The sequence below is a fragment of the Perognathus longimembris genome, chromosome 24 (assembly GCF_023159225.1).
Source record: "Perognathus longimembris pacificus isolate PPM17 chromosome 24, ASM2315922v1, whole genome shotgun sequence".
In the NCBI taxonomy this organism is placed as follows: domain Eukaryota; kingdom Metazoa; phylum Chordata; class Mammalia; order Rodentia; family Heteromyidae; genus Perognathus; species Perognathus longimembris.
In genome coordinates this window covers 11,888,639-11,906,656 of record NC_063184.1, presented here as the reverse complement: position 1 = coordinate 11,906,656, position 18,018 = coordinate 11,888,639, and positions in this window count along the sequence as shown.

The following is an 18,018-nucleotide window of genomic DNA, read 5'->3' as shown; positions in this document are numbered from 1 at the left end:
AAGAATGCAGTCCAGAATTAATTGTGTATGCCATAGAATTGAGAAAAACACAGGAAGCCATGGGTGGAAGGGAGGTGAAGATGTTGATATGATGACATAGATCAAGATGCAATGTACATACAAACTGCCTTGTTAAATGGTTAAAAAAAATCAATATATAACCTAAAAATTAAGAAAAGTGAGTGAAGAAATGAGTTGGGAAGGATGGATGAAAATGCTGAAATGGGCCACATTGATCAAAATGCACTGTATTCATAAACTGCTTTGTTGAATGGTAACTCCTTTGTACAAGTATTTAAAGATAATAAAAACTCAAAAGAGAAAATAATGAAATCTTTTTACTAAAAAAATCTAAACCTTTGTGTGGTATTACAGGTTAGTGGCCTGTCAGGAATATTTGCAATGTCTGGTGTATGCATGATTTTAATCAGTGACAGTAGCCACCCAAGCTGTGCTCAGACTATTAAGAATCAAGTTTATTTTATCTGATTCATCAACAGGCCTGATGCACAGGAGTAACTGAGGAAGTGTAAGTAGAACTGGAAAATGTTAATATCCCTTTTCAGGCCATTTTCCATCACTAGCAATGCTGGGATCTGCTCAGGACAATGAGGTGGTTGTTTTGGGACAAATTCTTCTTCAACTTACAACTTACTGTATTGAGTCTAGAGAAACTACAAACTACTCCAGTATAAAGAAAGATATTGACACAGATTTCAAACAAATATATATTTAGAAACAAAAAAAAGAGATATGAGGGAAGGAACACATGTATTTTAACTCGGTCTATGTCCATATAAGTTGCAGTATCTGGTGGTTTACTTTCCTCCAAAACAGTAGCTTTATATCTTCAAAAACATAGGGCTATATAAACTTTTAACACACAAAAAGTATTTGCACATCACTGAGCATTCAAGAGCTTGATTGAAAATATTAAAAATGTTAAATAAAGTAATCAGATTTTACTTATTTATATTCCTAACATGTTTTCACTTGGAAATGTGTCTACAGCTGGTACTCTGAGATAACTGTCAAATGCTATTCGTATGTTTTCTTAGTTAAATTTCTATTATAATTAAATGTTTATGTTTAATATATAGCTCAAAGCTGTGTTTTCCTCTCATCATGTAGTGAAATCCATAGAAACTTATTATTTGTCTTATAAGACTTTTCTTTTACTTGTGAATGTTCAAAGATATATGTATATACATATAAACATATACCCATTTGTGTACACACATACATACATATAAATTATTTAAAACACTGAATAATATTCATCATCATAGTAGAGAAAATACCCAATGGACATGCTCCATTTTTTACCAAAAATTTTTTACCAAAAATTTAGTGTCACAGGTTACAAAACCAATCTTACAAACTTATACTATGAGAAGAAAGTAGAATAATCTGAAATCTTCCTTAGAAAATCGCGTTAATTTGTGTTGGGGTCCAGGTTTATGGACTTCGGGGTGAAGGGCATTGGAGAGCACACCCGAGACGCCACCCTTCCCCCCAGCCCTGGGGAATGGGGAAGCAGGCCACAATTCTCTGGGTCCGGAACCAGAAGAATCAGCTTTGCAACCAGCCCCCAACTTTCTTGCCAGCCCAGGCGCCCCCAGTCTCTCCCTGGCCCGGCCCTTTGGAGTGACGTTAGCTCATGAGGGGGTCACATGACAAGCTCACAGCCTATCAGCGTCCTGGCCGGTCAGTCTCCTTTCATTCCTTCCTATCATTTCCCTTTATCCCCGCCTTAATAAATCAGATTGCTCTTGAAGCTTCTCCGAGATCCACATATGCTTGGCTTTCTTTACTGGTAAGGAGGTGGGTAAGCGTTCTCGTTTGGCCGCGCCCACGTGAGGTCAGTGCAGGCTCCCCCGCCCCATCCTGGCCTTACCTGCGGGCCGGGTGACCAGGGGAGAGGGTGAGAAAGAGAGTTGTGAGAAGCGTAGCTGAGCTTTGACCCCCACGCCAGGGGAGGCGACCCGAGCCCGACAAATTTGGATAAAAAGCAACTTTCTCCCCAACTGTTTTTAAGTTAAATCACTTAAAATTCTCTACAAATGACTGCTTATAGTAACATAATTTAAAAACAACATTCAAATTTATTGTTCATAGAGAGTTTGATACTTTATCCTAATAGGTGCATCAAAAAACAAGCTATAGGGCTGGGAATATGGCCTAGTGGCAAGAGTGCTCGCCTCCTACACATGAAGCTCTCAGTTTGATTCCCCAGCACCACATATATGGAAAACGGCCAGAAGGGGCTCAGGTGGCAGAGTGCTAGCCTTGAGCGGGAAGAAGCCAGGGACAGTGCTCAGGCCCTGAGTCCAAGGCCCAGGAATGGCCAAAAAAAAAAAAAAACAAGCTATAACAGTAACTCTTAGTAATATAACTTCATTATTTTGGTAATGAAGTAAAATTAAAAATTACATGAATATGCCCTATGTTTAAAATATTACTATAGAGACCTCACTTCTTTTTAACCATTTCAATTAATCATACAGATTTCATTTTAACTGAGGTAGCTTTTCTGGTTAATTTTTAAAAGACCAAAAGAATTATTGAGATCAATGGGAAAAAAGGAGTGAAGATGGGAGTTCCTGCCCCTCTCAAACAAAATGAATTATATAAACACAGATTACACTGCATGGCAAAATTTAGGAAAGAAAGCTCTGACTCTTCTCAATCTGCCAGGTCTGTGTCTTTTCTATCATCAGCTCTATGCACAAAGCACCTTACAAATCATATTTGGATAACACACTAAATGCCACTTAGGGTTCATAAGTATGTGTTTTATTTTTGTCCAATACCACAAATTCTTGGCCATATATGAGTATACACAGGCATTTGCAAATATATGTGCTTATTTCTGTATATATTGGATTTGAAACAAAAAAAAAGCTCATTGCTTCACTTGCCAAGTTATATTAGCAAATACAAAGGTTCTGAGACCAAAAAAAGTATTTGCAAGTTTGGGAATGAGTACACAAGTACATTTCTGTGTACATCTCTGTGCACATATGTGTACACATAGGCACATTTGACTCCACAGCTGCACGTGTGTGTATACTTGTGTGTGCACAGGCCTGTCTTTGTGCACATCCATGTTGAGACTAGACTAAATGATGGAACATAAGTTTCTGATTTAACATACAGAGTGAAAGGCTCATGTACCATAATCCTCGGCATGGATAAATCATACTTAGCATCTCAATTGTAAATAACTGAAATTAGGGGTAATACCAACCATTGAAATCCAATACGGATAGGCATACATTCACAAATGCAGATGTTTGATCACCTAAGGAAGAAACAAGTTCAAATGAGTTTGAACAGCTCTACCGTCTGCAACTCACTAGCCAGTAGCAGAATGTTTTCATCAGTCATTATGGGTCAGATCTCTGTGATTAAAAACTCCCAGTGTTTCTCCAGGGTATAATTTCCTGGCTCTCCACCTGCACACTTCCCCATGGACCTTATCGCCCTTGACTCTAAACAAATCCTGGAAAAGCAAGTGAATTCTAACTGAGAAGCAGAATTTAACAATACATGAAAAAGGAGACCTTATGTTGAGAATCAGGTTAACTCAATACAAGATTATCTTTTATCAAAAAAATAAGCCAAGGAAAAGATTCACTCTACTTTGTTTCCTATCACCTATTACTAATTGAGTTAAAAATATTTATTAATATTAAAACTATCAGATACAATCCGTGGGTCAGTAGTAGCATTGCAATGTCCTTGAATGTACTGGAGTTAATAAAATTCCCAAATGATTTGTATCAATAGCATACCTCAGTTGTCTTCATACTTGTATAGTTCAAAAGAAAAAATCTTCATGATCAGATTCATTTACATTTAACTCGTCACTCTGGTATAGGATGAAGGTGTTGCTTGGTGTTCAGAACACCATCTTTATAAGAAAAAATAACAAAACAGTGCTGAAATCTGTCCTTTGCAGAAAGAGGATGCCATTTCCACTTTGACCATCTCTTCCCTACTTCAACTTTTTCACTGAGTTGCAAACTCTGACTGATTCTAGCTCCTAAGAGGATTGAGGTTTCATGGAAGTATTCTATCTTTCTCAATCACAACCAGATCACAGATCTCACTCTCTCTTGGTGCTTGTCATTGAACGGAGCCGCCTCCATAATTACAAACAGTGCACTCCAGTTGTTCTGAGACGAAACAGCCCTGCATGGTTGAGGAACTTAGACAACAAGGGGTGGGAATAATCTTCTGAGACTTTTATTTCTTCTTCCCTGAACAGTGCTAACATTAGAAATACATGGAATAGAATGTAGTCACGCTGGCAATTTTCAAAATAAATGTAGGGGGGAAACCCTCAAAACGCTTTTACAAAAGCAATCTAGAAGCATAAATACAGTAGATGAATTTTATTCATAAATCTCTGATAGGACTTTATGTTGTTGTCAAATTAGACAACATTTGTTGTTACTACCTATGCTGTCTACGTCCATAATGTAAAATGACTAAGATAAATCTTTAGTTTCTTAAAAAATTAACTTGAAACAGACCTGGGCCACAAAACCATCTTTGATGATCATTTCAGAGGATAAATTTTTACACAACTGAAATTATACCCAACCATGAGATAAAACGGTTATTTTGTGGGATATCTCTCTCTTTATAAAAAATTTCTTGTTAGTATTTTAATTCATTTTTTATTGCCAAAGTTATGTTCAGAGGGGTTACAGTTTTATACATAAGGCTGTGCATACATTTCTTATCCAACTGGTTACCTCCTCCTTCATTTTTTCCTTGCCTTCCCCTCAACCTACCCCCCCATGAGTTGTACAGTTTGTCTACGCTATATAGTTTTGTAAATATTGCTGTTGCATTGGTTTGTCTTTTTATCCTTTGTCTCTTGATTTTGATATTCCCTTTCCCTTCCCTAGTTCCAATACATGTATATACAATATCTGGTGCATCAAACTGATTTTGAGGTATATTTTTTAAAAGATAAAATTGAAAGTTATATTGATGTTTTTAGTTCAATCAGAATCTACCTAACAAACTTTTTTGATAGGACATGTTATTTACATGAGTTAATAACTATAAAATTTTTTAAAAATACAAAATCCTTTACAGTTTACAACCAGAAAAATATAGTAGCGTCATTAAGACAACTAAATGACACAAAGTTCATGGATTTTAACCCAGCTCTGCCACATTGTTCTGCATTTCTATTCCCATATCTATCAAGAATACGATAAATAGAAACAAAAACTGGAGGGGAAACACATAGATAATGCATATGTGCAGTAAATATATTCTGTGATACACCTGTATTTAGAGCTAGATATTGAGATACCAAAAACTGAATTTGGAAATTTGTCCAGGGCCTTGAACTCAGGCCATGGATGCTCTCCCTACACTTTTATGCTCAAAACTAGTGCTCTAACCATTTGAGTGAGCCACAGCTCTATTTCCAGCGTTCTGGTAACTTCTTGGAAATAAGAGTCTCATGAGCTTTCCTACCCAAGCTGACTCTGAACCGTGATCTTCAGCTCTCAGCTTCCTGAATAGCTAGGATTATAGGCAGGAGCCACCAGCAATCAACTCAACAAACGAATTTGTAATCAGAAGCCATTACAAGGACAAAGGCTGTTGCAAGAGATAGAAGTGGCAAATATTTTTAATAGTACTCAAAACAAAGTAGATCTCAACTTTTTTAAACAACGGTAAGAAAATTAGCAGAGATAATTGAGGCATTAATAGGTTGTCTGAGAAGACTATACAACCAAGAGACAATTTATAATTACTGTTACTGCAATACTCGGGGCTCAGGCAGAAGAGTCTTTCTCTGATTATAATGTAGAAACGAGGGTTTAGGAAAAGCCAGACCCTGTTGGCTAGTTTGAAGCCAGCCCTGGCAGGAACGTCTAGGAGGCAATTGTCTCACTAAATTATCAAAACTCCAGAAGTAGAGCTGTGTCTCAACTGGTAGAGCACTAGTCTTAAACAATATAAGTTAAGGGACAAAGCCCAGGCCATGAGTTCAAGCCCCAGTATCCAGCACTAAAAAGAAAGAAAAAGGAATTTGAGTTTAGGGACCACTGCAGCAACATCATATCAGAATGTTGAGTAAAACTTCTATACCTTCTCTATCTTGAGCCAACATTTGTATTACAAAATAAACAATCTCATCTGTAGTTGGGGAACAAATAAAGTTAATTACCATGACCAAAGTAGACATTAGAGGAAGCTCCCATCTGCCAAGATCAAATGGATGAACCACCCTTGTTTCTGTAGTGAATGTTTGTTGTCTGAAGTAGTGTCTGATGTTTGAGTTTGAAGTAGCATGATACTGTTCCTGAAAGCTGTTAAAATGGAAGTCTCCTGAAAGAAGCATCTTTATTATTTCTAGAGATTTTCCTACAGTCTTGCACCTGATTCTAGCATTTTCCAAATTCCTTACCCACACACAAGTTGAATTTTTTCATTCTGATATAAGTTTCTCTTATTTTCCAATGCATTCCTTTTTCTTACCACAATTCAACAATTAAGTTCAACTGAGATCTGAACCCATATGACTAATATTACTAATCCATGTATAAGCTAAGCATGCAATGTAAACAATGCCATTAAAGTCAGAATGTAGGACTGTATGCATTATGAAATGTGTTTGACAGATTTCATTGAATACCATTTCTAATTTTTTATGCACAGAATTGGAAACATTGTCTTTGCCAACCATTAATTTGGGGCAGCAGTTCCTTTTTGGTATATGTGCACCATTTACATTTCTATCTCTAGTGCTGAAAAGTGTACTTGAGACACCCTGAGACTCATCCTCCTTTTCCAACCAGCATCTTTCTTCAGTTATTATTCAAAGAATACTTTACTTTCCTGCTAAATCCAACTATAATTTGTGTTTCTGAGAACATATGGCATAGGGACACTTTTAGTTTGCAAGTGTCACACACCTATTGAAAAGTTCAGGGTATTCACAAAGCATAACAATAATGGAAAAAATTATAAATGGGAATTTATAAACTGTGAATAATATAAAAAATTGATTATGAAGCAGTTAGACTGTCAGAAAGTTTGACAGCAAAGGCAATGTGTGTGTGTGTGTGTATGTGTGCGCGCAGTGTGAATGCTTGCTCACCTGAAGTGACAAGAAGTGCAAATGATACCAGTGGTTGCATCTCCTATCTACACATCCACACATTCATTGTTCCGTGTTCAGTTCATCTAAGAACCAGGAATGATGAGTAGCAGCACTCCGATATTAATTGCTGTGCCCAGGGAGAGAGGCAATTTATCAGATAACTGGGTCCCCAGCCATACGGGGCCTGAGAGATTAAAATGATCACCTTGAATTGCACTCAGAAGCTAAAAGGCAATCAGCGCAGCCCGCCGAGCACAGGTGTACCGTGCTCATGGAGCCAATCGAGTGAGGCAAGAGGCCCCCCGGCATTTCCAGAGGCCGAAGCTGGCGAGCGCGCTCTCAAGTGCTGTTCCACACCAAGCTCGAATGGAATACAAATTTTGCGCATGTTTGAGGATTTGTCCTAGAAGAAATGATAGTTAAAGGGGGGGAAAAAAAACAAATGAAAAAAATCCTATGTAACAGACTCTGGGGAATTTGTTAAAAAATAATCAAAGGAAGTCAATAAAATGAAAAGCACTAAAAGTGATGAAGAGGACAACTTCCGAGCAGTATGCCCTGCATTATCTGAAAGTTCTTGTGAGGTTCACACTTCGTCTCCAAAGTAGAAAAATCACTGGAGACATTAAGTGAGCTGGTGTGCTCCACCCCGAGCTCAGCCTCACTCTTTAACGTGGGAAATACTATTTACTATCACAATTGAAGTCAGAGCTAAACAAACTCATTTCATAATGGGAGCATGTGGATTGGCTTCCACAAGGGTACAGGGTCCTTCTAATATCCAGGGGTCAGTGTAAGAATCACACTGGACAAACACAAGGGAATGGTTCACGGTTTAAGTATCAGGTTTGACATTTGGAGACTCCGTTGGACATTTGGTTTAAATCCCCTTGTGGCTCCACCAGTCTTTCAGTGGTAGATAAACTCACTTTGAGCAATGGACTGTGTTTTCCCTTTAGGGTTGGCTGTTATCGGCTTCCCTATTCTACTTTGGGGGTAACACAAAGTCCCCCATATGCCCTGTATCTTAAGGTTATTAATAGACAGCAGTAAGAAGAGGTGCTGAAATAGGTCTGTAGGGAAGAGAAAGAAGGCCACAAGACACATTTGTATCCCTAAAAGTAGAAGCAAAATTGCAAACACTGTCATCTCAAAAGGATTTATTTTCCTGTACCACATAATATTCAAAGGCATGTATCATTGTTTCTGACCATTTCTAGAAACACTCAAATGGCAGCCAAGTATACAATTCATAAAAGGTCAAGCAATAGCAAAGGACTTATGAGTAGGAAGTTCTTATGTATCTTATATGATACACAGGGTAATCAAAACTTACCAAATAGAACAGAGGAGCATAAAACAAACTAGCTACCATGGAATGAGCTGGTGGCCTGAGCGTGTAAATATTTGCCATGAAAAATTACTTGAAGTAGTTAGTAATTTCTGGAAGGAAGAACTTTCACTTTGAAACACTAGTTTTGGAGCTACAGGTGTTTGCCAAGTTATCTGCAGTCTGATTAGCAAAACCACAAGTTGGAATCTCCAAGTATAGTTTCAATTAAATGTAAGTACTCTAATATGTGGTCCTTTTATTCTATTGATCTATTAGATCAGTATTTGATTTCTCACAAGCTTCAGATCCAAGTGTACTCTTTTCTTAACTTATGTTTATCCAGAAGATTTGTCTATTTGTCCAGAAGACTTGAACTAGTTTATAATGCTTTCTTGACAAATGCTTGAACTTAGAAAGAAAATAAAATACAATTTCACACAGGTCTTGTCTCACTGACTCAGAGTCAGCAGACTGAGGAAATATCAAGGTACTTGACCCATTGAGTAATCTTCAGTCAGTGAAAAAATGTGCACACTAAGAAACAGCTGCATGACATTTGTAGCTAGTAAAATCCCTTGATATCAAGTTTTTACAATGTAGAACTATGTGGATTAAAATACAACAGCCAGGGCTGGGAATATGGCCTAGTGGCAAGAGTGCTTTTCTCATGTATATGAAGCCCTAGGTTCGATTCCCCAGCACCATATATATAGAAAACGGCCAGAAGTGGTGCTGTGGCTCAAGTGGCAGAGTGCTAGCCTTGAGCAAAAGAGGCCAGGGACAGTGCTCAGGCCCTGAGTTCAAGGCCCAGGACTGGTAAAAAATAAAATAAAATACAACAGCCAGTATTCATGTCTGTATGAAGATTATGAAGACATTAACTCTGGGTTGCAGAGATCATCTCAGAACTTCCTATTTATATATTTATAAACATTATATTTACATATATAATATATATGCATATATGCATTTATATTGTTGCATATATATTTTATAGATTTGTATATATCTGTATATAAATATGTTATATATATCAAGTGGCTAAGTCTCATAGATCTCCAAATTTCCTATATATTTACAAATATTATATATGTATATGTATTTGTATATTTTATATAAATATATTAGGTATTATATATTTTATGTATTGTATATACTTATTTCTCTTCTGAAGATCAGGAAGAAGAAATTCATCTACCTCTTCTTAATATTCCTTCAATTCATGTCCAGAATAGGATAATGGGGTGCTCCCCAGTGCTGTCCAATGGCACTTTCAAAAGTAACAATCTTTGATCATCTGTACAGTATAATATGGTCACAATAAGCCTACTGATCCCTTGAAATATACCTAGTGGAACTGAAAACTGAGCTCATTTTTAAATATAATTTTAATTCATTTAAATTTAACTTTTAAATGTCTCATATGGTCCACATCTTGCCTATGCAAGTAACTTTTAACTACAACATCGTTATCCTTATGTATTTACAAACAGTCCATAGATGGCTTTGTACTAAGGAACACAGCCAAATAACTTTGGTGGAGAACATCCGAATCACAAAACCAAATTATTGCCCAGCTTTCTTCCTAAGAAGTTTTCAAGTACTGCTTATGAGAGATTCTTTATGTTTGAGGACCTAGAAGTTTTTTTGTAAACTGATTACATTTTATGAACTTTGTAAAGTAGAAAATGTAGCATCTAACGTCAGTTCAATTAGCACCCGATTTCAGTTTGATTATCCTCAATACTGTGTCCCAGTGCAACCCAGATTCTAAAGAACTGCATCCAAGGCCTATTATTTTCCTCATAAACTATGAGTTTTATGTTCCTAAAGCTTTCCAGAGGAAATAGAAAGGCTTAGGTGATTATGTAACATTGACTCGTTGAAAAAAGATAAAACATCTTTTTTCCATGTACTCATTGGTAGGACATCTAGGAGATGTTCTGTATTTATTGATGGGTGCATAAATCACATACAGTAATTAATTTCACTATAAAATATCACTCAGATATATAAATAATAGCTTCTATAGCTGTAGATAAAGCATGGAGGTAAAACTTCCCTACCTTGCAGAAGTACTGGGGTTCTATATATATAATACATATATACACAACTATATGTATTATTATATCATGTACACAGTATATTATATAATATTATGTATCATGTATATCATGAAGACAGATATATATCTTCTACCACTAGAACAGTTCTATAATTCTTAGTATGGAGAAAACAGAAATCATGAGAATCGTGACCACACTGGCCTCTTCCTTCTAGGAGTTTCTATGAGACTTAAGCATTAAACCTTAGCATCTCATTTTGTGTTAGTTCTTAGCTTAGATTAAGCACCAGTTATTTTTAGAATCTTTAGTCTAAACACATACCTCATGGCATTCTATCCATCTATCCACCAAGCAACAACTTTCTTCATAGCCTTGAAATAAATGTTGCATTCATCTTTACAACTAGATTTCAAACTCATTGGAAATTCTTGGAGATCAGATTCAGTTCTATCCACTATATATTAAATATTCAACAGAATCTATTCCACACACTTCACTCAGAGTGTTCTGAAGTGAAAATGAAATGAAATCTGCTCAAAATCATTGGGTGATGACATAAATCAGTTTTGGTAGGCAGATCTCCATAGCAACTGGCATTCACAGGTATGATGAAAGAGGTAAATGTGACATACTTCTGAAATTGACATTATTACAAATGTCTAAAGAATAAAACCTAGTTTTCTTCTGACCCACTGTATAAAATACACATATTTATTGCCTTTTTCTACATCCTAGAATACACTATACACTTCTTTGTCTTTATTTCATCACAATTTGCATATCCATTTGACTTGTTTTTGTTGGTGGTGGTGGTATTATCAAGGCCTGGACATTGTTCCTGAGCTTTTATGCTCAAGACTAGCACTAGCATTCTCCTCCTTTGAGCCTCAGTGCCACTTCCAGGTTTGGCGAGGGGGGGGGGCGGGGTTAAATGGAGATAGGAGTCTCACAAATTTGCTGGAAGTGCTCTTCAGATCTTGGCCTCCTGAGGATTACAGGTGTGAGTCAGCAGCAACTGGCTTGCACATTCTTCTTTATCCCATTAAATGTTCCCTTCTCTTTTCAATTTCCTTTGTCCCTCAATATCTTTTCTCTCTGTTTTTCTAAATAGTTATTCTGTATGTAGGTTTTTCTCAAATTCAGTTCCAACTACATAAGTATGTAAACTGGGTTGCACTATCAAAAATCTAAAATTTACCAAGACTTGTACCAAGCATTCATCTACCCCCACCCCCAGCCCTACTGGAAAGCTTCAGTCATAAATTCAACTTTTTAGTTCATGAAGTTCAAGCCTTGAAATACTCACTGGCTATGTATCTTCACATATGTGAATGGGTGGATGACTAGATAGATATATAGATAGATGATAGATAGAGAGGCAGCAACAGACACATTAGTAAGTTTATTGAGTACTTACTGTGATATTAAGCAATGTTAATACATGTGAATGTGTGATCTTATCATTTGTAGTAGTCCCATATAATATGTATTCCTAGTGTTTCTGTCTTATATCCAAGAAAACCAAGGTTTGCCCATGGTCACAACATCAAAAATAATCCAGTGTTTTGTACTGGCAACATTTATAGGTCACATCCATATAAATTGGCTTGATGCCATCTTTCCACACTTATCATATTTTTTTATTATAATTAACCACCAGCCATGCTCAAGTTCAATTTCTAGATAATATCTCATTCTATTTTCTATGAAATATCGTTCATGGGAACATCTTTCCTTTCCATGTACACCTAAATGATTTCTACCCTATAAGGTTTACCCAACAATCATTTGCTCTTTGGAACTTTATTCAACTTCTCTCATGTAACTACAGCCCAATTTAGCAATGGCTGCCATTATTTTTGGCTATTTAAATCCATGTCTATTCTCCCCAATAGATCACATATTCTTTAAAGATATTTTATCTGATGCAATGGCTCTGAGAAAAAAAATTATCTAACAAATAAAAAATTATTATAGCTCAAAACTCTTACCCCCAATGAGAAAGAATAATATAGTGCTTCAATTAACCAGCCTCACTTGGCATGAGATTAACATGGCACTTCGAGTGTTGCATTAAAGGAATTTTATCATAGTGAGGAAAACTAAGGCCACATGATCTATCGTTTAGCCTTGCTTTCTCTACAAGCACCATATTTGTTTGTATTTTCCATTGCCCAGTTTCTTCTCTTCCCCAACCCTGAGATTTATGGTACACAATTTAAAGTTTAAATGTTAACTGCAGTGTGGCTTCAATTGGAAGACATACTATAGGATGACAAAAATAAACTTCTGATTAACCATTCATTCCACTCCTCTGGGGAGAAGATAAAATACCTCTGCTTTGGTCTAAATATTTAACTACCACAATTACAACATGTTACCTTTTGAAAACAGCCCAAGACCAAATACACTGACTCCTTGTAGAGTTCTTATGGTTTTCTGCATAGGAATATGTTTCATTCTAGGTGACTCAAAGTTACCTGAGATGAGTTTAGAGCCAAAAGAGTTAGCTCAGGTTAGAAAGGATAATTGTTGAAATTGAGGCTACCTGATAAAAGAATTTAGACATTTATCAGCTCTATTAGTGACAATAACCCAGAATGGTAAGAGAAAAATGGAAATTGATTTTCAACTTCCATATAGATATTTGAGACTTCAATTTCTGTTTGCATATTGTTGGGATATTTGTTTGTTTGTTTTGTTTTGTTTTTATTGGTTCTGTTCCTGGAGCTTGAACTCAGAGCCTGAGTGCTATTCCTGAGCTTTTTTGCTCAAGGATAGCCTTGGAGCCATCTGGGTTTTTTTTTGGGGGGGGGGGATTAAATAGGGATTAAGGTCTCATGGACTTTCTTTCCCGGCTGGCTGTGAACTGCAGTTGTCAGATCTCAGCCTCCTGAATAGTTAGGATTACAGATTTGAGTCCCCCAACAGCCAGTTTGCATTTTTGTTTATGTATATTTGAGATCAAAGATGGATTCACATGGACATGGGCATGACTTATTTCCCAGGTAAACAGAAGTTAAATTCTTAGGCTTTCGGCTTGGCCTACCGCCTTGGCCACATGTCTAATGGCGGGGCCCGGCCCATGGGGGGGGGGGGGCTGTAGTCCCTGCTCACAGAGGAAGGTTCATGACATCACCTGATGGGCAGCCCAGTCAGCCAATCAGTCGGTCAGCCCAAGTCCTTCCCCTTCCTCCTTTGTCATTGTAATAAATCCTACCCGTTCAACCTTCAAAAAAAAATTCTTTAACTTCCTTATCTATAAAGTAAAAGTAATAATCAGGTAGGACATAATAAAGTATATAAAATACTAAATGCAATATTGAATGTTAATAATTATCTTAATAAATGGGAAGTATTCAAAATCAACTTTTCTCCTACATTTTTACATTGATGATAGCCTTGGGACTTAACTCAGGGCTTTTTTGCCTTGCATTTGGCTTGGTTTTACAGCTGCAATTCTGGCCTTTGCTTGGAAAAAGGAGGTTCAGGGACTTGGTCCTGAGTAACTAGGATTACAGATGTTAGCCACCAGTACTGTTTCTTTTTTTATTTTCTTTCTCTTATTTGTTTTTTGTTTTGTGTGTGTGTGAATGCTGGTCCTGGGACTCTCAGGGCCTGGGAACTCTCCCTGAGCTTTTGTCCTTAGTGTTCCACCACTTGAGCCACTGCTCCACTTCAGGCTTTTGTGTGGTCAATGGAGACTAGAGTCTCTCAGACTTCCCTGCCTCAGATCTCAGCCTCCTGAATATCTAGGATAATAGTTATGAGCCACTGGTGCCCAGCTTCTCTCTTATTTTTAAATGCTGCAATATTAAGAGGCAAAACAGCAACCTTAGCAACAAAATCAAGCTGTAGATTGAGGCCCTGAGTTCAAGTCCCCATTCTATCAATCAATCAATCATCAAATGTCTGTGGTATATATCACATTTGTGAAATAAGTTTCAGTCATTTAAAAAATTCATCAAGTAACTTGGAAGAATTATTCTTGCAGCATTTTGTAAAAGTATTAAACCCAATTTAGTATATTGTAATCATATTTATTTTTGCCTAAAATTGTTATTGTGATAATACCAAATGGGAATAAAGTTAAACTGTCAGTTTAAAAGAGCATCCTAGCAGAAAAGACAAGAATTTGCATCTCTGTAAAGAGTATAAAGTATCATTGCGGTCATGATTCTATGACAGCAATATTCTGCAGAGAATTTTATCAGTTGAAAACATTTTCCCCACTTCATTGGAAATATAGCTAGAGAAATAAAGCACAACATGCACAAAAGCAAGATAAAGGGCACAAAATCTGACATACATATAATATGGAAAGGAAAAGTGATTGGAAGCTTGAATGCAGTTTTCTGATGAAAACTGTTTATGTGAAATTTGATATTTGGGATGTAGGAAAAAGGACATGAAACCAATTTTAAATTATAATCATTTCTCTCCTAATAGACTACCTTATCATGGGCCATTATTTAGAAGAAGAAAAGTAAAAAGGGATGGGTACATTGAATAGAAAATGTTAGCAATTCTCCTACAAGGCTAAGAAAGAGACAATTTCAAACAGAAACAGGCTGGTGTTTGTTAATGGTCCACATTAAAAAGAAATCACAGAACTTGGGAGTATAATAGGGGTTGGGAATGATAGGGAAAACGATAGAAGCCAGGACATGGATCAAATGAATTTGTACTTATACATGGATTTGTTGAACTGAAACCCCTTTGTACAACTACTTATAAAGATGATAAAACATGCATTTCCTTCATTTTTTCAAGAAGAAATAAAATAAAGTGAAATAATTTGCATGAAGGTAGACAGATACTTAAGAACAATGTATGGGGGAAAGCGACTTGTATATAAACTACCCAGGTGTTTATGATTAGTTCCTAGTTAACATCACCCAGCTGGCTAAGGATGATTTTTATGGAGAGAGAGAACATTGTAGAATGCCACATGTTTATATAAATCATGAGTACAACAGTCATGGTCCTGGGGCAAAAGAGTTACACATCCTACTTTAGGTAACCTTTTCAAATCACACCATATAACATTAGAACAGCCGTTACTCCCCAGCGCAGTATCTGTTTCTAGTTTCCGCCTATATTTGATGGGTGTCATTATGTGTCATCCTGCATTCTATTTTCTGACGTTGTAGCACATTGTACGGGCTTTGTACCAGATGAAGCCCACTGCAATGTTTTATATTAGTACCACAGGGATAGGAACACATATTTTACTTTAAATACTTTTGAATGAGATTGTTGATATCTCATTGAGATATTTGCTTCAAGGTTGTATTTCAATTATAAAGTGGTATCTGATTTACATTGAGCTTTACTCTCATGATATATGCATATTTGTTCCACATATATTTAAATATCATAAGAAGACAGAAAACATCAGATTTTTCTTACTATTATATTACAAGTCTTTTGTCACGTTGTACAAAACTGTAAAATCATTTTAATGGCAACATATTTTAGTATAAACCTAGGTAAAAACTAAGGAACTACTACTGAAGTAGAGATTTTAGTCTGCTGCTTGTTAATTATGACAATCTACCATATTAATATAACAGTATGGGAAACTGAGTTCTCAAACTATAAGATTTCTGTACTTCATTGAAATTTTTGCAATGAATAGCACAGTGTATCACTGTACATAAATATAATACAATGAATAATCTAAAATGATTAGAAACTTAAACGCAAACCCCCATATTGCTTAACTATTCTTAAAATTAGACATTTTGGGTTTTTTTTTAAAATACCTTCATGAATAACCATCAAGAGCAAAAATAATTTTCTATTAAATTTTAATTTGATTAAGACAAATTGCTATTTCTGAGAAAAGGCAACATAAAAAGAATTAGTATACAAATGACAGCTCAGAGAAAAAAACAAGAGAACTTTCACTCTTTAAAATTGCCAAAGAACTTTTAGCTAGAATTCACAAATCAATGAGAAGACAGTAGCAACTCTATTGCTAAAATGGGAAAGGATCAATTTCAACAAAGATAAACAAATAAGGAAAAATCTCCAAAGGAGATAGATGTGGAAACTTAGGCTAATGTAGACATTCTGAAATACAATGTAGATGCTAGTTCTAAGACAAGTTATGGATTCAAGCCAAGTGCTAGTGGCTCGCACCTGTAATCCTATTTATTCAGGAGGTTGAGATCAGAGGATTTCAGTTGGAAGTCAACCAGGGCAGGAAAGTCCATGAGACTCTTATCTCCAATATTCTACCAAAATGCCAAAAGTAGAGCAGTGGCTCAGGAAGTAGAGCACTAGCTTTGAGCAAAGGAAGCTCATAGACAGCACCCTGGCCCTGAGTTCAAGCCCCAGGACTGGCACATGCACACACACACACACGACTCATAGTAAAACAATACAAATCCTGCTTCTGAGATGATATCCTGGAGAAACTGTCAGATAGATCTGTGAGAGCTACACATAGAAACTGTTCTTCATAGGAAGATTGCATAAGTGGAGACAGACTCAAGTTAGAGGTGTGGATAAGTGTGTTGTATCGCCATGTTATTCAATAGTTGGAGGCAGTGGACAGAGACACAGGGAGAAAAAAGACAAACAACTACATAGGCAGTACTTGCAAAACTGTTTGGTGTGAATGAACTGAACAACTCATTGGGGGGGGGAGACAAAGGGGGAGGGGGAGGGGAAATGAGGGATGAGGTAACAAATAGTACAATAAATGTATCCAATGCCTAATGTATGAAACTGTAACCTCTCTGTAATTCAGTTTGATGATAAAAACTTAAAAAAAATACATACAAAGCAACATAAGAGAGACCAGGAGGTTTGGCCCACAGGAATGGTCACAAAGACCCACAAAGCAGACCTGGGCCTTGGGCTCTCAGAGAAAAAGAAAAAGATGATTGCTAAAGAACCAGAGACTCAATACTCAGTGTTAAATAATGACAATTATTTTTCTGACCAGTCTTCCACAAGGGCCACCTCCCACTTTAACATGGGCCAAGGGGCAGTCCCTGAGATGTGTATGGGGGGAAAAAAAAAGAAGACAAAGAAAGGCCACAGCTACATTGGTGAGCTGCCCCAGCTACCTGAACCCAAATTGTTTGTGCCAGGCAAGCTAAGTCTTACAGCCCTGGGAAGCAGGCTCATGACCAGTTGGAGTATGTTTGCTTGGAGAAGAAAAAGAAGAGGAAGTTATTACCTATGATTGCTTCCCACGGCTCTTGGTTCAAGACTTCCCTAGAGCGCAGAAGGAGTGAGGGAGTGACCAAGGGTGGCAAGAAGCTCAAAAAACACAAGAAGGAGAAAAGGGCCTGAGATCCCTCTACCTTCTCCATCCAGGACCCGTGGCTCTATGAGGCTGGGGATGCGCTGCACGCATGCTCAGTGCGAAAGGAGACTGAGGAGCAGATGGCCTCCTGGCAGAAAGGGAAGCAAGGGAACCCCAGAGAACACAGTGTGAAGGAGGAGGCGGAGGAGAAGGG